General features: G+C 40.6%; 1 protein-coding gene across 11 annotated transcripts in view; it reads left to right on the top strand.

Moving 5' to 3' along the window:
- The first annotated feature begins 5538 nt into the window (after positions 1–5538).
- ATP2B1 (ATPase plasma membrane Ca2+ transporting 1) overlaps positions 5539–22357 on the top strand; it is a 129746-nt gene continuing 112927 nt past the window's right edge. For 5 of the 11 annotated variants that reach the window (XM_082351795.1, XM_082351797.1, XM_082351793.1 and 2 more), the window contains exon 1: positions 5540–6025. The gene's annotated coding sequence lies outside the window, so the exon portion shown is untranslated. Of the gene's footprint in view, positions 6026–6384; positions 6651–22357 lie in introns of those variants that run through there. The other 6 variants (XM_082351787.1, XM_082351789.1, XM_082351792.1 and 3 more) reach the window with 4 other exon arrangements.

Genomic DNA, 22357 nt, shown 5'->3' with positions numbered 1-22357 from the left:
ATAATTGCTTTACGATGGTGTGTTAGTTTCTGCTGTATAACAAAGTGAATCAGCTATACATATACATATATTCCCATTTCTTCTCCCTCATGCTTCTCCCTCTCACCCTTCCTATCCCACTGCTCTAGGTGGACACCAAGCACGGAGCTGATCTCCCTGTGCCATGCGGCTGCTTCCCACTAGCTATCTATTTTACATTTGGCAGTGTATATATGTCCATGCCACTCTCTCACTTTGTCCCAGCTTACCCTTCCCCCTCCCTGTGTCCTCAAGTCCATTCTCTACATCTGTGTTTTTATTCCTGTCCTGCCCCTAGGTTCTTCAGAACCTTTTTTTTTTTTTTTTTTTTGGGTTCCATATATATGTGTTAGCATATGGTATTTGTTTTTCTCTTTCTGACTTACTTCACTCTGTATGACAGTCTCTAGGTGCATCCACCTCACTGCAAATAACTCAATTTCGTTTCTTTTTATGGCTGAGTAATATTCCATTGTATATATGTGCCACATCTTCTTTATCCATTCATCTGTCGATGGACACTTAGGTTGCTTCCATGTCCTGGCTATTGTAAATAGTGCTGCAATGAACATAGTGGTACATGACTCTTTTTGAATTATGGTTTTCTCAGGGTATATGCCCAGTAGTGGGATTGCTGGGTCATATGGTAATTCTATTTTTAGTTTTTTAAGGAACCTCCGTACTGTTCTCCATAGTGGCTGTATCAATTTACATTCCCACGAACAGTGCAAGAGGGTACCCTTTTCTCCATACCCTCTCCAGCATTTATTGTTTGTAGATTTTTTGATGCTGGCCATTCTGACTGGTGTGAAGTGATACCTCATTGTAGGTTTGATTTGCATTTCTCTAATGATTAGTGATGTTGAGCATCCTTTCATGTGTTTGTTGGCCATCTGTATATCTTCTTTGGAGAAATGTCTATTTAGGTCTTCTGCCCATTTTTGGATTGGGCTGTTTGTTTTTTTGATATTGAGCTGCATGAGCTGCTTGTATATTTTGGAGATTAATCCTTTGTCAGTTGCTTCGTTTGCAAATATTTTCTCCCATTCTGAGGGTTCTGACTGTAAAGTTATAGGCAGATTTTCAACTGCTGGGAGGTGGGTGGCCCAACCCCTGTGTCATTCAAGGCTCAACTTTATTTCTACCTGGAAGAAAAAAAATGACCCTGAAGGGGTTCCCTGGGGTCACCAGAATAAAAGAACAAGGCAGTGGATAAAAATTAAGAATTTATCATTGGAGAGGTGATAGTTCATTTGTTTATTCATTTCAAACTAATTTTATTTTAATCACCTATTATGTGCCAGATCTTATTAGGTCTGGCATGTAATAAATGTTTAATGAAAGTTTCTTTGTATAAAAGAATAGATGAATTACTACCTGGATGCTAATGCCTCCTAAATATTAGGCATCGTCCATGTTTTCCTTCCTTAGTAAACTGAGAGGATAATTGTCAAGATCAACAAATGATTAATGAATAAATTAATGAGTAACATTATCCTTACCCTCAAGGGGCTGAAGTCATGAAAATGGGTGAACTTTATGAAAGTTAGGATAGAAGGAGATGCTCAAGTATAAGAACTTAATATCGGAAATAGCCAGGGAAAGAGAAAGAAGAACTAATGAAGAACACAACAAGAGAATGTCAGGACGAAGGAGGGAAACAGAGACTGTGAAGTGCATCAAAGTCACCTAAAGGAACTATCAAAAATGTCTATCCTCTGGCTCCACTCCAAACAGCCGGAGTCAGAAGCTCTGCCACTATGGCCCCAAGAATCTGCATTGCTAAGCTCACACAGGTGATTCTTCGGCACATTCTAATATCTTGAGAACAAAGGAGGGGTTTCAAAGGAAAGGAGGGCAATAATGAAAAATTATATGAAACTATAAGCACTAAATAATCTAAAAAACATAAGATGCACCACAAATGTGAGAAAAATCCTTCTGATTTTCCTGTTTGGGGCATAAAAAGATACTGAAGCGCACACCAGGGTGGGTGGAGCAGAAAGCTGTTAGCCTGGATCCTTGATTCTGTGTTCAGCAACTGAATCAATCATACTATCACCTACCTCTGAACTTCTAATGTGAGAATAAGCACCTATTCATTAAAATAAAGTAAGTCAAGTAAAAATGTATATTCTTGTTTGCAGCACATTTACTTTGTAATAAAGGATAAAGAATACATGCTTATGAAAAATAATGACAACAGCTCCCGAGCATTTAGTACACACCAATTTTTCTGTTAAGAGCTTAATATAAACATTTCACCAAAACTTCACAACAACCCTATGATACACCATAACTCACCATTATTAATGGGAAAATAAATGAGTTACGTATGGAGGTGAAAGATAACAAAGGTAGTAAATCTATGTTTCATAGATAAACAAAGGATAGGAAAATGGATGTGGTAAACTTGCTAATTCTCAGGTACATTTCCTGGCATTTCTATTGCCCATCTTCTTTTGCATTAATTTAAATCTCCTATATATTTCGTGGCACCAGTCAAGTCCAAATCCTCATTTAGGAAATCTTCTTCAGCAACATTTAAGTAAGAGCTTTCCATTTTTTTTGAGTCTCTGGAATTTAGATTTAGGGCCACATCCTATGACCTAGATACTACATACGGGGTAGGAAAAAAATGCCTTATACTGAAGGGTACAGGATGTTAAATAATTCCCATCAAATTATGACATTTAACCGTTTCACATTTTTCACCTATAAAAATTTTCCATTATGTGACTTGAAAATTCTTATTCTAGGCTTACCTGTAATCATACTTCATTTAATTCAGCAAATGTAATTAGTTTGTTACTAATAGATAACAGTTCTCTGCGGCTTTCAGCTAAGTAATGTTTCACTTCATATCTCTCTCTGATGATCCAGGTTAATGGAAATTTGAGAATATACACAACTACTTTTTATGAAGCGCTGAATATTTTTCCTCTTCTGCCTCCCTACACCTGTCAGTTCTCTTTAGTATTCTGCAATGATTAGCACTGACACATTCACATACGTATAAAAGTGTACTTTGGGAAATGACATGGTTTTAAAAATATGCTGCTGTTGGTATGCCTTTATTTTGTCCCCTCGATAGATGAATGTGACAGAATTCTTGAGGGAATAAAGATCCTAATGTTTCCCTTTACACTTAATTACATTGAGGATTTTAGAAAACTCTCTCCATAAGTTATACAAGATTAGTTCATATTGAATTGATCAACTTATTAGAAAAGATGTCAATAGTTGAGATTTATGCCACTAAATGAAACATACTTTAACAGTTTGCAAAATACATTATTTTGAATACACAGCCTGTCTTCAAGCAATGTTAACATCCCAAATAGTAACTTGCCATAAGATTTAAATACCTTTATAAAATTTTCATTGTAACTAAAAAAATATATTTAAAGCATATTAAAAGTGGTTTAGAAGATTAAGTATTTCAACAATAAATTGCATTATATTGCTCTTATTATGCACCAATATATCTATGGATCAATTAAATCCATAGAATAAGTGAGGTCTAAGATTAAAAGAATATGGTTATATCATATACAGTGGCATTCTTGAATTTAAGTAGTTCCATTTATTTAGGAAATGCTAATTAAGTAATCAAATATTTTCTTGATTTTTACAATGAAAAATATGCCATTAAGAAGGTTTCAGTGCTAAATCTTTGGGAGAAAAAGATGAATTTTCTATATATGATGTGTACAGTTATATATTGCTTTCTATTTGAAGAATGAAAATATAAAAACCAAACTACACAGTACAATCATCTTGACTATGACAGTAAAAATATACCATTGTATGTGACTCACATTTCATTAAAATGCATATAAATATGTTCTGGGATATATATGTATATAATCTCCATAAATGAAAACTCTATTGAAATCGTTCTAAAATGAAGATGATGAGTAATTTTTCATGACCACAACACTGTACGAGCATACCCTTTATTATTTGGAACTGCAACAAACCCACAAAGTGAACAGATTCTAGTTTAATCTATTATCCATTTAGCTAGTGCACTATAGCAATGAATCATATATTACTTTAATGTCAAATTCTTGATTAAAGTAGAATACATAATTCAATTTTCTATTGCGACTTCCTTGGAGGAAAAGTTGGACAAAAGCCAATGATTCTTAAATGTCTCTAAGCCGTTTTGAAAAGTTAATCTGTTCTTCTGTTAAGAAGTTTTGAAATAGTGTCAGGAAGGGCTGTTGTACCCACCAACCAATTTCTCAACAGTGATTAAAGAGAGGAAGAAACGGGGTCATCCTGCCCAGTGCTTGTTTTGCATGTCAAGGGCACAGCTCAAAAGGTTGGTACTGTTTGACCTGGTAAGATACGTAAAGTGATAAAAAAATTTTTTCAAAAGGGTTAACTGGGGTTTTTTTGCTTTTTAAACTTTTCACATATTTAGTTTTTAAATCCTTCAAAACTATTTTAATGTAAATACTACCAGAGTGAACATACATAATAAAGTCCTTCGCATCGACTGTTTGCTTTTAGGAAGACGTTACAGACATTAATTTTTCCAGTCCTGGAGTTAAGAGAAAGGAGGAGCCTCTGCAGAATTTATCTTTTTGTTCTGATTAAGTGGTATTGAAAATAACACGGACAAAGTCTCTAAAGCGGCGGCCACAGTTCAAACAGAGGCGATTAGATGAAGATGGAGCACGATGTCTTAGGTAAGACACAAATCTTTGAACACGTGTGTATGTGTGTGTAGGAAAGAAAACCCATTTTATTTCTGAAGATGTCACTACGGTGGTTTCTTTTTTATTAACTTGCAAAATCTCTTGAAGGTTGTGGCACAGCATGTTACCTTTCAGCATCTCAATCCCTCCCCCCTGAGATGCTACAAGTGAACTGAAGAGCCAAAGGCTTAGCATAGGTAGAAAAAGCAAACCCCAAAGGAAGACACGGGGATTCTGAGCGCAGATCCTGATGGGCCTGTTCGCACCGGCCGAACGCCTGCGTTAACTCTTTGGGCGCTGCAGCGGGTATCCCCGGAGTCTACGGGCCCGACCGGCAGAAACAGAGATGGGGCGCCCCTCGCCCGTGGGGGGTGTGGGCTGTCCTCCCCCAAGGAGGGAGCGAGCTAGGCGGCACTTTTGTCGTCCGGCGCGTGCGTCACGGCCCGGGACAGGAACCGAGTCCGGTACGGAGTGGAGCAGAGACGTGGCGAGGAGCCGCTCAAATGTCCGCGGACGCGGGGGTCTGCGTTAACCTGTCCTCGCCTGGAGGGCTCGACCTAGCCCGCCCGCCAGCCCGGCTCCCGGGCTCGGAGGAGCGCAGGCCCGGGGTTGCCTCGGGCGGGACCGCAGGTAAAGGGCGCCCAAGTCCGCCTGCGGCAGACATCGCTCTCCTGCTTCCACAGTTGCGGGAGCCGCCCGGACCCGCTCCGAAACAGCAGCTGTGACTGACGGAGTCACCGCCCCGCTTGCCCGACCCACCCCACCCCCTCCTCCCCCTCCGCCCCCCGCCCCGATACGTCATGGAAACACGGACGTCAGAGCCTTTCAGCCAATCGCTGGCAGCGACAGGAGGAAAGGGGCGAACGGGAGGGGGCGGGGGCAGCGGCCGGCCGAGGCGCTCAGCGGAGGAAGAGAGGGAGGGGCGCGTGGAGGCGCGAGTCCCCCGCCCCTCACTCCGGCCACCCTTTCCCCACCGCGCGGCAAGTGCTAATCGCCGGGCGCGCGCTCGCCAGCCGGGGGCGCGCTCTCCGGGTCCTCCCCTTAAACGCCCTCTCCGCTCCGCTCAGCTCCCAGTCTCCGTCCGAGTCGCGCTTCCTCCCGCGCGCGCGCGCGCCTGCCCGCCCCCAGGCTCCCCGCGGGCCGCGTCACGTGACCGCGCCTAGCCAAGGCGGCAGCGGCGGCAGCGCGAGCTTCGGCGGCGGCGGCGGCAGTGGCAGCGGCAGTGGCAGCAGCTGCGCCGCCAGCGTGGAGCGGGAGGCGAGAGGGTGTGGAGAGAAGGGAGCGCCAGACCGGAACGGGTGAGTGTTCACCTTCCTTTGCCTCCCCCGGCAATCTTGCGGGCCACCCGGTGCAAGCGGGGCCCCTGCCCGAAGCTTCGCGCAGCCCCCTCGTGCTCCGCTGTCCGCTCTCCGGGGGCCGCGGGCCCCGCCCCGAGCGGGTCGGGCTGCGGTGCTCACGGAGGGGGCTGCACCCCGCCCGCCGCTGCCTTTGCGGACGGCGGCGTGAGGCCGGCGGAGCTGCCCGTGCTGAGCGCGGCGCGCCCTGTGTGCGGCTCTGCGGAGCTCAGGAGGCGGGTCCTGCGGGGACGCGGGCGGCCACTCGGCGGCAGCCGGGCTCTGGGCGGGGGCCGGCCGGGCGCCGCCTCCTCCTCCGCCGCCGCCGCCGCCGCCTCCTCGCAGTGCAGCGTGAGTAGGGAGCCCCGGCTGGTGGACGCCGAACCTCTCGGCTCCGTGGCCACCTCATCCTCGAGGTGCAGCCGAACCTCCGCGTGGCGCCCCGAGTCCTGCGAGCCGCCTGCGGACGGGCTGAGGACCGAGCCCCCGTTCTCTGCGTTTCCCGCTGTCCTCACCGCCCCCTCCCCCGACCCTCCTGCAGCCTCCCCTTCCTTTCCCCTTCGGAAAATGGTTCCTGCTGCTGGGTGAGGTGAGTGGCGGCCGCCGCCCGTCCGCGGCGGGGGCGGCGGGACAGGTCACCTGCGGGGGAGGCCGGGCGGAACACGGAGGTGGGGGCGTCGCGGCGGGGCTCCTGACAGCTGGGTGCTCCGTGGACTGCGCGGATTCGGGAGAAGTTGGCGGGGGCGTTTCGGCGCCCCCTCGCAGGTTGTCTCCCGCCGCGCCCGCCCCGGCAGATCGTAAAGGTGAGCGGCTTCCTCGGCGTGCGCCTCAGCGCCGGGTCCGGCCGGGAGTCCCCGCGCAGGGCTCCAGGGACGGGGCTCGGTGGGACTTCGCGTCTAACCCCCCAGCTCTTCAGTTCTCCGAGCCGCCTCCGCCGCGCCATAGCCCATCCTGCGGCCGGCCGCCCCCGCTCCAGCGCCTGGTGACCTTGAGGGCAACGGTGCCCGGCACCTTTTCCCCGCGCCCCGGGAGGGTCACCCCTCTAATCCCCGGCTTCAGCCCCACTGGCGCTCCGCGGGCGGAGAGCGGGGCCGGGGTCGGCCCCCGGCTGGGGCTAGTTGATTGATGCGTGTCACACCGGACGGTGATTCCCCGGGAGTTGGAGAACCGTCTCGCCTTTATCCCAGCGTCTGTGGTCTGGCCTCCCAGGATGTTCTCGGTTGCTTCCAATTCGCGTTCTTAGACTTAGTTTAAAAGAAAGAGAGAAAGAAAAAATCCTGCGTCCTCCACCCCCTTTTTGGAAGGGTCAGTAAGAGCCGCATTCCAGTTGCGGGGGTGGGAGTGTGTGCTCCCTTTATTCCATCCTGCTGGAGAATCCTGTGGCTTAGCTAGTTAGCGACCCCTGGTTCTGCGTCGCGGTCACTGGCCAGGTTGGTGTCTGTGCGCATTTCATTCACCAGTTTTCTGCCGGACTCGCAGCGCTGGGAGTGCTCGAATCCTGTGCGGTGCAGCGGTGCTTGGCGCGGAGGGGAGGGCAAGAGGTGCTCAGGGGGTCTTTAAACCTGCGGAGGGCTCGACCCTCCTCTGCAAGCGTAATTTTGCCTTTCCTGGGGTTAGAGCGCAGCAGGCAGCCACCTTTGGCCGCTATGCATGCTACTTTTTTGGGTTTATTAATAAATCTAATGGCTACTGTTGGTATCGATTGCTGTTCATGATAAATTAGTTATATGGATTTTTTTTTCATACGCGTGTAGGTATATGCTTATATCTGGACTGTCTGCCTTTCAACATGGAAGCCTTTGTTGTGTTTCACCTCCCCCCACCTGAGGACAGTCTTATTTTAAAATAAAGCTCTTGTTCAGCGTGGGTGTATTTTATAATAAAAGTACTTGTAAGGATCTGCTTTGTATGAGGCTCTCCTCGGGCAGAGGGTGTGTAACCCTTTGGATAGTGGCCCACGTGAGTGAATGAAGGGCCTTCACCGCTTGTCCTGCTGCCAGCCTTCCCCAGACTCCCTGTCCTTGTGTGTGGCAGAGGCGGATTGGGGGAATTAGAGGGATTGGAGGAGAATCTGCTTTTTGTACTTGAGCGTTTCATCTGGGTCCCCCTCCCCCTCTTTTTTTTCTTTTTTGTCCTGGTGAGTTCAAATTTGAAGTAAATAGGAACATATTCCTTAAAGGGAGACTTTGAGAACTAGTATATGAAATGGGCCCCATGATTTCAGGGGGCCGTTTTAGTTTCTGTGCTTTGCATGAATTGCTGTAATTAAGGGTGGATCTCTGTCCTGATTTTGGCTTGGGTGTAACTGCAAAGATCTTTGAAAAGTAAGTTATTTCCTACCATATAGTCTGCAAAAGTGAGTCACAATCGGGTGAGTTGAGGACAGAGCGCCACCTTTAATTTAAAATTTCAGCATTTTCTTTTATTAAAATGGTGAAAATTCAGAGAACACCCTCTTGATTTTTGTTGCAGTTGTCATTACTGGCATCCCCATTTAGATGTGTAAGGTGAAATTGTCTTCATTTTCCTGTATTCTGCAATTCCTCACTCTTAGGGGTGTTTCTGCAGTTGTATGGGAAATCATGGTCTCTTCACTGAAGCTTGGGATTTAGTGTAGAACTCTGAGATGAAGTGAGAAACTAGATTTGATTTGTGCTTATGATAAAATAATAGGGGCAGTGATAGTTTGGATCTACTTAGGAAAAGAAATAAGGAAAGTAATAGCTTCATCGTAAATAGATATTTAAAACTAGCCGTTGCCACCAAATAAGGGTACCCACCACCAAGATAGTGGTTTTATAAATTTTTTTAGCTTCTGTGCTATAAAGAGATTCTAAAGTAAACATGCAAAATTATTAACCTTGTTTGAATAAGGTATAGTAATTTTTTTTTGTTTTTCATTTTCCAACAGCTTGCCTTTTATGGTTTGACTGCAAATTTTACAATTAATTGTTTTTAAATAATACAAATGAGGACTTCCAGCAGGAGTACTTACCCTCAAAGTTATTGAAGACCATATTGGAAAAAGTGGTTTCTGTGTATGGCTCTTCTCAAATGTATCAATATCTTATATAAAAATGAATGGAGTTTTTAATGCTTAGAAAACAAGTGCTGTAGTGACAGCTGAATGGGTGAGATTTCCTTCCCTGACCACTTGGTCCCTCCTGTCCCCCTCCCTCACAAATCAAAAACTTGAGATACACTATGTCTTTAGACACAGGATATCTTCTGATGATTGTGACTGCAGATGTAACATTAAAAAAAAGGATTCAGCTTTCAAGTAATGAATAAATAAATGTGTGGATATTACTAAATATAGTTTTAATTGCAAACCACAAGATCGTTACCATTTCTATCTGCATTTAATTTTTAATCCACCACTTGTAGTTTCTTCATAGACTACTGTAAAGCATAAGCTATTGAGCTACAGATAGTTTTATTAAGTTAAAAAATCTGCTTGTGATGAAAGGTAGTTTATGCTTTTCAGTCTGGAATACGGCCCCAGGTTAAAGGACATCATTTGAGCAGTTAGGTTGATGTAAGCAGAGTAATTATACATCTCTACACGTATCTTGATAGAATCCTTGATTTGGGGGTTAAATTTACCAATTTCCTTTGTCTGACAGATATGTTAACTTCATTTTGGGTGCAGCATTCTCTTACCATGTGAATTGAGTTGTATAGGTCAACAGGTTTTAAGAGGAATGGCCAATTGCAGCTATTGATGGTCTTTTGCAATACTAACAAAAAAGTGTATTGGCCCCCTTTTTTATTTTCCTTATGTTTTTACACATACATGCAGTTGAAACTGGTCATTTCACTTTTTACTTCTGGAATTTTGTAATGAGTGAGAAAATTAAAGGAGTAAGGATCAGGAAGCAGAAAATTAAGTTTTTGCAGCTTGGCTAAGAGTATTTACTCCACTGGAGAGGAATAGTTATTTTCTAATAGGTGTCATGATATATATAGAAGGGTACATAAGAGCAGCTTATTTTGGAATGTATAGAATCTGAGGTAACATTGAAGGAAAATGATACAGTAGGTATGGGGATAATTTTCAAAAAAAAACTTTAAAAGATTTGGTTTTTAGCTTTTACAGATATTTTATACACACACACATATACATTGTTGTCTTGTTAAAACTTTTTATTATGGAAATTGTCCAGCATGTGAAAGTAGAATAATATACTTAGTGACCAGTTTTGAGTTATCAATTCATGGTGCATCTAATTTCATTTCTATTTTTACACAAGAAATAGATCTATTATAAATGGGGGCATAAGACAGATGACTGTATTAAATTCTTATGTTTTATATTTATAATTTATAGGATATATACAATAATGTACAATATCTAGTTGAATCTGAAAGGTCAGTTTTTATGTTTGTTGTTTCTGTAATAGTCTGTTTTACAGCAGACACCTAAAGACAGTGTCTCTCAAATTTTACTCTTAATGATAATGCCTTTGATTTATAAAATGCTTTACAGTATTTCAGAGTGTATTACATAGTATCCCTTTTGATTCTCACAATAAATCTGTGAAATGAGTAGATAGCTGTACCTTTCTTGTTTTTTAGGTAGGTAAAATGATTTCTCTAGGCCCTAAGGTCATATAATATAGCCAGCAGCTAGATTAGCCAGAACTGGACTCTAGATGCCTTCTAGTTTTTGCTTCATTGCTCTTTCCATTATACATGTCTGTGTAAGTTTGTGAAAGTTACATGTTTATGAAAATCAGGTTCTGACCACAGTAAATTTAATAGTGGAATATAAACAGATTTGTTTGGGTTTAACTTATAAATTTAATCATTGCTTGTATTTGGTATAATATAAGCAGTTCATACCCTGATTGCTTAACAGCTGAGTAAATGAATTTGAACATATTTGAAATACTATATTTTTAATATTGTGGATAGGATTATTTTTAAGTTAGGAATTATGTTTACAAAGACTTGTTAGTCCTTGAAATGATTAGGGGTGTCTTAAATCTTGAGTTAAAAATAAAGTGGCCTGTACTAAAAGTTTCTCTTTTAAATTTTTGCTGTCATTTTTTCATGTATTTGGTTTTTTTCTGCCACAGCTTGTTACCTACATCTTTTTGAAATATTAATTCGATATTTAATGAAATTTAGTTTTAAAAGGTCCCAAATGAGATTTTAGTTCTCGATATCCAAAACCTTGCTATAAAGCTCACAGGGAAGGTGGTGGTTCTGCAGAAAGTGTGCAGGAGGGTCACCTGGGGGAGTTACTGAAAGTGCAGACTCCTTGGCATTGCCCCTGCAAATCTGATTCAGCAGATGTGAGTGGGGCCCAGTAGTCAGCATTTTGAGAAACACTCACGTTGAGTTTGCATTTCGCTTAAAATTATATTACGTAGTAGAGATGCCTTTATAAATTAGAAAGACATCATTGATTTATTTGACTATGAACATAGTGCTTTCAAGTAGTTTTGACTATTGTAGCCAAGTTTGATTTGTGGACTTGGTGGTTTTTGTGACAATTGTAAGACTGGTAAATTGAAAATATTTTTTTATCTGTGTGCACTGTCTTCTTTCAGAAGATTCATCTACGGTTATTGAGTTACTTATTAAGCACTGTAAAAGTCCTAGATGGAAAATGTTCTTCTCTGTTTGTTTTCATGCCCCAGTGTCTGCCATTTCCAAATGACTTGAACATGGGGGCTTATGTAAAAATAATGCATGCTGTGTCAGTACAGTACTGTATATTTATATACATATGATATGCTTTAGTCTAGCTCTTATTTTATGTTAGAAGGAAAGACTTTGGATGTTCCTTCAAACTAAAAGGACATAAATTGTTGGATAAGTAGTGGTCCTTATTAATTTCAGTTAACAAGTAGCTGTTCGTTCAAAAACAGCAGGTTAGTCTTTAATGATCTTTCAAGAGTATTAATAAGACTAATTGATAATTTACCATTCTGTGCATGAAAACAGAAGTTACTGCTGTTTTACTTAATGTTAAAGAACAGATTATATAGTTCAGCAGTATACTGTAAGAGCCATTTGATGTAAACTGATCTGACTTTAACCATTTTATCTACTCTATATGGATTACCTTCTATTTAAGACCAGATTTAAAATGCAATTGTTTTTGCTTCATGTATGACACTATAGTAAGTAGCCTGCATCTGTTTTTAAAGTACATTTTATAATGAAATTAATTTCAAAGCAGGTCCATCTCAAGACTGTGCTGAACACTTTTTTGATCATTTGTTACAAAACCTTAGGCTTGTTCGCTGCGCTTTAGAATATATTTAGGAATCATGGGTTATAATTTACTAAAGGTTGTGGAAATCTAAGCTCATAAAGATTTCTGGCAGAGAGATCCAGATAAACTATGGGTTAACCTTTCACCATATTCTTTTAAAGCTATTTTTCATTAAAATTTTCCTAAATAACTGTGTTAATTATTCTAAACAGTATGCAGTGTTTTTAGTTACCTCTTTGGTAGGAGTATTATTTGGTATTTCTAAGTACAATAACTTCCAACAATGTGGTGTCTCAAAATCCAGGATACGTGGATTTGTATTAATATTTTTGTCACTTCGGCCTCTGGAGGAAAAAATAAGGATAGTTTTGAATGGACCAGTGCTTGCTTACATTGTGAAATCTGAGATGATACTCCCTAACTGTAAGCTGGTGTGACTATTATAAAGACTTAACAGATTTAGGACTAAAAGTTGTGTGTTCTGAAAAGTAGATCATAAAAAGGATTTGTCTGTTTAAAAGATGCTTTTTAAATAACTTGATTATTAACAATGTGGATTTATTGTTCATTGTATTAACTCAGTGAGTTGGTTTGCTCCCAGAAGGATTCTAAGCAATCTTTTACTCTCAAAATTCTCAGATCTGCTGCTCTAATCCACCTTTGATATTTGTGCCAGAATTTTCTTGTTTTTAAGTAGTTTTGCTGCTGTCATTTCTTGACTAAAACGCTCAGTGGTTCCTCATTTTTCTCTTTATCAAGATGCAGCTTGACTCTGAAGGCCTTTTATAGAATAGCTCAGTATTCTAAAGTGCATTTTAGAACACCGATTCTAAGAAATATTAATAGGGGTTTTATGGAGGGAGAGGGGCAAAACCCAAATCCGAGATAGGCTGGTTTATGCAGTTTCCCATTTGGGACTTCTCCCATATTTTGCTATGGTAATACGGACTGAATCTATCTAAATGTGTTTAGTGTTTTAAAAGCTCCCTTGTTTCACAGAATCCCTTTTAGTGAAGCACCCACTTGTTGCTTTTCTGTATTACTTAACCAGGATCACCACTTTGCACACCTCCGGGGGGTGCTATTCGCAATGTGAATCACGTTTCTGGAGTTGAGAGCAGAGCTGCAGTACTATACTGCTGACTCCCCACTGCGAGACAGTCATGTCTGGCAGTCTCCTGCGTACACTCTTCTCATTCCTTTTGCTGTGACTTCATTATGATTTTCCTCTCACTTGATGGGACCCTTGATCTTGTCTGTCTAAATGTTCCCATCCTTCAAAACTCAGCATTCATCTACCTTTCGCAGTCATCACTCATTAACTTTCTTGTCTGAATTGCTGTACATTTGTAGTCTGGGTTATACAGTTCCCATCTATTATATATCCTTTTTGTCTTGGTAATTTCATTCAGATAAGAACATGAGTTCTTGAGGATATATAGGGTTTTATCCCATAAACGTTCAATCAGTATTTTTCTGGCGGATTGAGTTAGGACTTAGACATTGTGTAACTCGCGTGAAGGTAAAGTGAATAAAGTGGAGGAACTTTTCTTGGAGAATTTCTAAAGACTTTTTACCTTTGAAATTTTAGCTTTGCTCAGATGGATTCATAGGACAACCTGTTTTACTTCTGAAGGGCAGCCGCATTTCATAGACTGTTGCTGGGACAATAGAATTTAGCTTCTCCATAGGAAGTCATTTCCATTTCTTAACTGCAGTGTAGTAATTTGTCCATTTTAGACAAATTACAGTAGCTAAAATTTATGTCTTAAAATGACCAGTTTCACTTTTCTTTTAGCTCATGACATCTTTTCCTTTCATCAGCATTGATGTTCTTAAGATGTGCTTGTTGTATCTGTAATCCATTAGCATATTGCATGATGTAAAATGCCATAATTTGAAGCATATATTATGGTCTAAAATTTACAGTATGATACCCTTGTAGTTACTGTTTATCGATAGGAGTACTCTTGGAGCTAAGTTTTTAAATGTCTTTTTGCTGCAGGTTCTGATTTTCTGAGAGAGTTCTTCTTCATGCATTGAGAGTGAACTATTGGCCCATGACTTGGTGCATGATCACTGTGGGCATCATGAAGATGTGTAGATATTTAGTCTCTGTTAAAGTTTAAAGCATAGCAATGTGGTTATTCTTCTAACTGCCTTCCTTAGGTCAAGGCAGGAAAGCCTGTACCTGACTTTATCATTTCTGTTGAATGCTCGTGTAGTACGTGGAGTCATAATTTCAAACATTTAAGCAATTAATGATTTATATAGATTTGGCACATAAGCTGTTGTAGTTTTAAATGCTTGAAAAAAGTTGGTCTCCATAGATTATTCACTTTCCAGTGTTTAGCACCGCTGAAACTGTACAGGTGTACTGATCTTGAGTGTTCTCCCAACCCTTTTACGTTTTATAGACCTCTTGGTAAGGTATTATAGAAGGAATTAATCGTTGATCAAAAGAGGAGTGTAGAATGGTTTTAGTAGTGAAAAAAATAAAAAGAAAGCTGTGAAGGCAGACATCAGTGGAATCAGCAAAAGTGAAATGGGTTAGAGTATGATCTTTTCCTACTAGATTTTGATGTTTCCTATTGGGACAGACGTGGATGGCATTGGCATATACTCCATGCTGCCTTGCTTATACTTAGAGTTACGTGAAATTTTCAGTTCCTTTGCTATAATTCTGTCCTTTTTTTCTCTACTTACGCCCCAAATCAAGTGAGTGATGCTTTACCTACCATTTTTTGTTTGTTTAAAAAGTGAATCACAGACTTCAGGTACTTTGCACACTCTTGACAACTAGTACTGTGGTGGAGAACTGTTGGGTTAAAGGGCAAATATAGGGAGCTGAAAACAAGGAAGGTCAGTCAGTGAAATGGGAAAGAGATGATGGCAAAGTCCAGGAAAAGGATATCCTCCAGCATCAGACCCTCTGAATGTCGGGTATCAGAAAAACAAACACCAATCAGCCCTTTTTTGCATGAAGAGTGGATTTAGGATAAAATTTAAATTCACCTGCCTTTAAACTTAAACTCCACTTCTTTAATATATATATTGAACACTGGAACTTAACTGATTCTCTTTTGCCTCTGGATGCTCTTGCCACATCGTTCCTTTTGCCAGGAAGGAATGCCCACCTTTCTCAGAGACTGTATGTCTGTATTTTTTTAAAGTATAGTTGATTTACAGTGTCGTGTTAGTTTCAGGTGTAAAGCTCAGTGATTCAGGTGTATATATGATTGGATTTCAGATTCTTTCCCCTTATAGGTTATTAGAAAATATTGAGTATAGTTCCCTGTGCTGTACAGTAGGTCCTTGAGCCTGTGTATCTTCATGGTATTACTATGTGTGACTAGACCTAAAACTTCTGATTTGGGTTTTTAACTCTGTGATGTTGTCTTAAGATCTCTTCAGATTTAAATTTGAGTTTTATCGTTGCCACTAAAAAGCCAAGTGACCATGGGTAAATCACTTGGTTTCTTTGTTACCTCCCACAAAAGTACAAAATACAAAATCAGAGAATTTTATTAACTTGTCTCTCTTGGAAGTTTTGACTTTTAAAACAATATGTCCACAGTAGGTCTTCTTCTCCCTCCACCTTGTCCCAAATTTTCAACTGTTGAATTTATTTTTTAGGTTTACCATCTGATTTTGCCTTTAATTTATCATTTGGTGTTTCATCGATGATATGCTGTTTCATCCATGAAGACAGTTTAGCTTTTCAATAAATCTATTTATCTAAGATTTCCATTAAAGAAGTGGCATATCAGTGGCATTTGACACCTGCTCCCTGTCAAAGTTTGCTAAAATGAGAGTGAGTGTGAGTTTACAGTATTTGTTAAGATCCGCAGCCACCTTCCCTCACTTTGCTTTCAGGATGCTGGCCAGAGTTGAAGTGTCTTCTCTCAGAACTCTGACTAGCTCAAGGGAAAGGAACCACTAATCTGCTTTCTGTCATTATAGATTAATTTGAACTTTCTAAGGTCTATATACATGGAATCATAAGGTATGTGTTCTTTTTTGGTCTGGCTTTCATTCAGCATAACTATTTTAAATTCATCCATGCTGCATATATTAATAGTTCAATTCTTATTATTGCTGGTAAAGATTTCATTGCATGGATATACCGCAGTTTGTTTATCCATTTACCCATGGATAGCCTTTTGGGTTCCAGTAACTTATGGTGTCTGTTCAGATCTTTTGTCCACTTTTTCATTAGGTTGTTTGTCTTATTATTGAGTTGTAGTTTCTTTATATCCTCTAAATAAAAGTACTTTTCGAAGCATTTGTGCTTATGCTGGGGGTGGGAGGAGGAATGGTGTTTAAAGAGATTTATGTATCTAACACCTAAAACTGAAAAAGCAAGCAGGAGCACTGCAAGTATTATTTGTAGAAATGGAGTTAGGTACTGAAACGAAAGATACCTGTTCCTTGTTGCCTGTGAATGGAAACTGGGATAAGGGGACCAAAAAAACTGCTGATGTTTTTAAAAAGTCTTATAGACCTGTTTCTGTAAACAAACTTCATGCATGTATAAGTTTGTCAAAACTAAAAATGAATACATGAGTGGAATAAGTTTATATCTGTGGATAAGCCAGATATGTCCCCTGTTCCATTCTTGTGTCTGCGTGCAGTCTTGTGCAACTGAGATGCAGAATTCAGTATTACTTTGAATAAAAGAATCCATTTTTACTAAAGCGTAAGTGAGCAATGTGGACTTGACTGAAAACTTATTTAGGGGAGGCAGTCCACTTAAGTTCCTTGATTTCTCCCTCAAGTCTTCCTCCACTTTGCAAGTTCAAATTTCTTCCTCCTTTATTATGTTGAACAGTTGCTTGCCTTCTTTGGTTTCTTAGTTTGTCCCTCACCATCACCACTACTCCACACGCACTCCAAGCAGCTCATAAAAACATATGAAGACATTTTTTTCTAAATAGTTACATATAGTCCTGTCCCTAGCTAAGAGTTTGGTATATGATTTCTTTATTTCTTCATCTGGGTAAGTATAGCATTTAATCCCATGAAATGTTGATTTGTGAGAGACTCTTTAATATGTTAAGGAGTACCCTTCTGTAGGTGCGTCTTAACAATTAACCATATTTTAAAATTCCACCCCCTTCACTAATTTCCTGTCTTCCCTTTGAAGAATTTGATATTTGACAGAATTTCTTCCTCCTGCTCTTTCTTTGAAGGAAGAATCTCAGAGGGAGACAGTAGTCATCCCTTAAGAGATGCTGGAACTAAGAAAAGAAAAACAAAAACCTATGGTTCTTTTGTCAAACTGGCATGAAAAATAGACCAGCTATAAAACACACTAATTACTTGGACTAGATAAAGGGAATTTTAAAATGTTTAATAAAATGAACACTGGTGTAGCTGCTTTCTACCTGCCAGATACTGTTTCAAGGAATTTACAGATATTAACCTGTTTAAATGAGTGGGTTCTGTGGAATTTGGGGGAGAGAGATTCTCTACCGAAAAAGATGAGAGGGGTTATTAATGGTTTTAAAAGGGAATCCTGGAATACAGTGACTTACATAACTTTTCTACCAATTTAAAATGTAACAATACTGACTGTATAATTTTTGGAAAATATAGAACAATGTAAAAATGAAACAATCACTATCTCTGAGAAATAGCTTTAACATTTTGATTTATTTTTGAACTTTAAAAAAATTTGTACATCTATTAACATGCTTGAGATAATGTAGGTATAATTGTGTGATTTTAAAAAGCTTTGTATTATTTTCTCCTGTCACCAGATTTTTTTCATCAACATCATTTTAATAAGTGTGATATTCCATCCCATGGCTAGTCCCTTGTTAGTGGATGTTTGGGTCTTAAGTTTTTCTCTTATGTTAAATAATCCTCTAGTGAACATCTTTCTTTTGTAGATTTTATCTTCATTTATGATTGTTTCCTTTGTAATTTCTGGGTTTAAAGGATTTCAGTAGTTTGTTATCTTTTGATTAACATTCTTTGCCAGCCTCGTTGCTGAGAGGCTAGTTAAGTATTTAGGATTCTTTGTCTTTTCCTGCTATGTGTACAGTTTGTGCCACTCAACTTCTAGGTCTTTGCTTTACTTTCTCAAATTCTCATAGCCCTCTTAAAAATTCATAATTTGTTGTTGTTTACATGTTTGACACCTCCACGAGGTGTTCAGTTTGAGAGCAGGGACTGTTTATCTTTCTGTTACTCGCCTCTGGCACATGACTTTTACCTGTGACTCTTGAATGAGCCTCTTGTGTCTGGTCTTGAGCTTGAGTCCACTGACTTCAGACTCCAGTAAAATGCTTGTTTTGTCTCTCTTTATTTTATTTTATTTTTTAAAAGTCTTTATGGAAATTGTTACAGTATTGCTTCTGCTTTATGTTTTGGTTTCTTGGCCCCAAGGCATGTGGGATCCTAGCTCCCTGACCAGGGACCGAACCCGCACCCCCCGCATTGGAAGGCGAAGTCCCAACCACTGGATCGCCAGGAAAGTCCCTGTCTCTCTTTAGAAACTGTAATGTGCTTGTGGTGAGACTTTATCACAAGGCACTTTTTCTTTTAACTTAAGCTGAAAATATGTCAGCTGAATCATACTATTGAAGATGAGAAATAGTTTGTTATAACTGTTATATAAGTTTAATTCTTTCTGAAACGGTTCCACCATCCCTGCTTTTAAAGGGTAAGATAAACTTTACTAAGTGGAGTAGAATACTAAGAAGAAGCCCTTAGAAATAGATGTTACTTTTATTATTATTTATTTCAAAATGCTGATAAAGTTTTGTAAAATCCTTCTTACAGATGAATACATTTTTTTTTAACAGAGGAGAAAATTCTCCAAAAGTTTGACATTAAGCTTTTAAGTGCAAGTGTATGTTGACTTAATCCAAAAAAGTGGAGGTTCTGTATTTGTATATGAAATAAAACTTTAGGTTTAGGAAGGTGTCCTAGCAGGCTCTTCCTGTGACATTGTATCTGACTTTTTTTTAGTGCTCAGACTTTGAGTGGAAAACTTAAGATTTTGGATAAATAAATTCCTTCAAAAAATAGTTATGTGATCACTGTGCTAGACAGTAATAACTGTGACCTGCCAAGAAAGAGAGTCTGTTATGCAGAGCTTTCAGTCCGTCTCACTTGGTGTGTCCAGCGTTCCTTCTTGGTTTCCTTTTTTGTGCGGTGATTCATCAGGTGCTGTATGCTTCCAAGGAACCAGTGTTAAGTGTATGCACATGTCTCCTTCCTAGTCTTTGCTCTCTTCCTATAATGAATAGGGATATATTGTTTCCAGCTATTCTTTTTTTTTTTTTAGAGAATGACATTTTTAAAAATTTTTTATTTATTTTTAATTAATTTATGTATTTATTTTTGGCTGCATTGGGTCTTCGTTGCGGTGCATGAGCTTCTCTCATTGCGGTGGCTTCTCTTGTTGCGGAGCACCGGCTCTAGGCACGTGGGCTTCAGTAGTTGTGGTTCGTGGACTCTAGAGTGTGGGCTCAGTAGTTGTGGCGTATGGGCTTAGGTGCTCTGTGGCATGTGGGGTCTTCCCAGACCAGGGGTCGGACCGTGTCCCCGGCATTGGCAGGCGGATTCTTAACCACTGCGCCACCAGGGAAGTTCCTCCAGCTATTCTTATACAAAGAAGAAAGACATTTTGGAGTCAGCTGTCAAACCTTCATATGGCAGTAGTTTTGCTACCATCGTTTCCTATTCTTAGAACGCTTGATGGTGATCTCTTTCCTTCTGTCACTATTACTTTTGAAGTTTTTTTGTTTGTTTGTTTTGTGGGTTTTTTTGTTTGTTTTTTAAAGTTGCACTGAGCTCTGCTTATATACCACATACAACCAAGGTAGAGAGCCAGACTGTCAGTTCTGAGTTGCGTTGTAATCTTGGACTTGCCCCCACTGTCTCCTTTCTTCTTCTTTTTTTATAAATTTATTTATTTATTTTTGGCTGCATTGGGTCGCTCAGTAGTTGTGGCGCACGGGCTTAGGTGCTCTGCGGCATGTGGGATCTTCCTGGACCAGGGCTTGAACCGTGTCCCCTGCATTGGCAGGTGGATTCTTAACCTCTGAGCCACCAGGGAACTCCCTTGTCTCCATTCTTGTAGATTCAAGTTGAATGTTTCCTCAGGCTGAGGCTGTATTGGTGAAGGTCTTTGTGCTGAAAGGAAGGAAAACTCCTCCTTTGAGGGGTTTCTTTGGCTATGCCTCTCCAATATATTCAATACTAGGTAGCCCCATAAGGCAGGTGCTGCAAGGAGTTGAAAGGAAGAATTTTTGAGTGGTTTTTGGGATCTAGAGAGATTATAGTTTAACTTAAATCTGCAAATGTACGCTTAGAGATTATAGTCATCAAAAGTCACTAGATTATAGCAGTGTTGAGGACTTTAAAGATGACAGCTGCAGAAGTGGGATGTGACAAAAGGAGGGAGAATAGGACAGATTATGTAGTTGGTTGAATGTAACTTTTTACATTTAGTTAGTAGTTAGACATCAACGTATATGTTTGAATATTCAAAGCAGGTTTTTTCTCTTAAGTACTGCCTCTTAATTACTTAGAAAAGTTAAAGGTGTGGGCTTCCCTGGTGGCGCAGCGGTTGAGAATCTGCCTGCCAATGCAGGGGACACGGGTTCGAGCCCTGGTCTGGGAAGATCCCACATGCCACGGAGCAACTGGGCCCGTGAGCCACAACTACTGAGCCTGCGCGTCTGGAGCCTGTGCTCCGCAGCAAGAGAGGCCGCGATAGTGAGAAGCCCGCGCACGGCGATGAAGAGACGCCCCCGCTTGCCACAACTAGAGAAAGCCCTCGCACAGAAACGAAGACCCAATACAGCAAAAATAAATAAATTAATTAATTAATTAAAAAAAAAGAAAAAATTAAAAAAAAAAAGTTAAAGGTGTAAAAGGATAAAATTATCATGACATTCCTCTAATGTTGAAGTCAGTGAATAATGGTGGTCTTGTCATGGAATGCAATTTAGTGGATTAATTGCCATCCGAAATGCCTCTGAAAGGGAAAAGAATGAAAGAGGAAGGAGACCAGAAGAATGGGGAGAGGTGTGGGATAGTTTCTCTCCTAGCCTGAAGGCTATTTTTTATCTAGCTTCCTGAACCATGTAAAACATGTAGAAAACCAGGAAATTGGCAGACAGGCCCTCTTAGAAGCCAGGAGTCCATGCATCAGATCTCTCAGTGCCTCGCTCCACTTTAGGTATTTAGTTTGTTTACTAGTATTTTAAATAGATTTCTATAGCATTTTGATAACTGGTTTCCCAGCACACTGCAGATGAGAGCAGATTTGGAGGAACTGGAAAGGTAGTTCAGAAGCAGGCACAAGTATTACCAAAAAAAAATTGAAAATTGATGTCGTGAAAAAGGTTTTTAAAATTAAAAATTGGAATTCACAAAACTTAATAGCCATGGAAAATTTGGTTCAAAAACAGTGTAGCTCTGTGCTGCTCTCCTCATCTGGACTAGTCATCTTGTAGGACTCATCATGAAACTGCTTCGTGAAGCCCTCCCAACCTCTCCAGAAAACTGGATGCTCTCTCTTGGCACTTACTGAATTCTCAGGTTGTCCAGTTAGACTCTGAGCCCCCCGTAGGACCCCATCTCTGCTGTCACAGTGATCACCTCAAGTCATACCAGGAGTTCTTACTGTGGTACAGACATGCCCAGCCTGCTTGTTATTCTCTGACATGTCAATACTTTGTACATCATACTTTGTCTAAGTTCCTCGTATTACAAAATACTGCTGTCTCTTCAAGACACACTTTAAAAGCCAGTTCTTTGATGAGGCGTTCCCCCACCTTCCCTAGGCAGAGTCATTTCCACGTCTGTGTTGCCATTGCTTTGTATTGTCAGTGTTTCCTTGGTTCTGAAACATTCATTAGAAAATAAATTACTGATTTAATAATAGTTACGGGAGGTAAAAGTAGAAATTAAATATACATACAGAAATACTTCGGCTAACTGGCAGGGGCATGTTACAGGCATATTCCACTTTCTTCGGTATAGGAAAATCTGAGTCCAAGCCTTTCCTGAGCTTTAAGTCATCTAAATCATTTTGGCCATTTGAT

This window comes from Balaenoptera borealis, assembly GCF_965194805.1.
Source record: "Balaenoptera borealis genome assembly, chromosome: 13".
NCBI lineage: Eukaryota > Metazoa > Chordata > Mammalia > Artiodactyla > Balaenopteridae > Balaenoptera > Balaenoptera borealis.
Note: the sequence above shows the minus strand (reverse complement) of the source record. Positions and strands in the feature narration are given on the sequence as shown.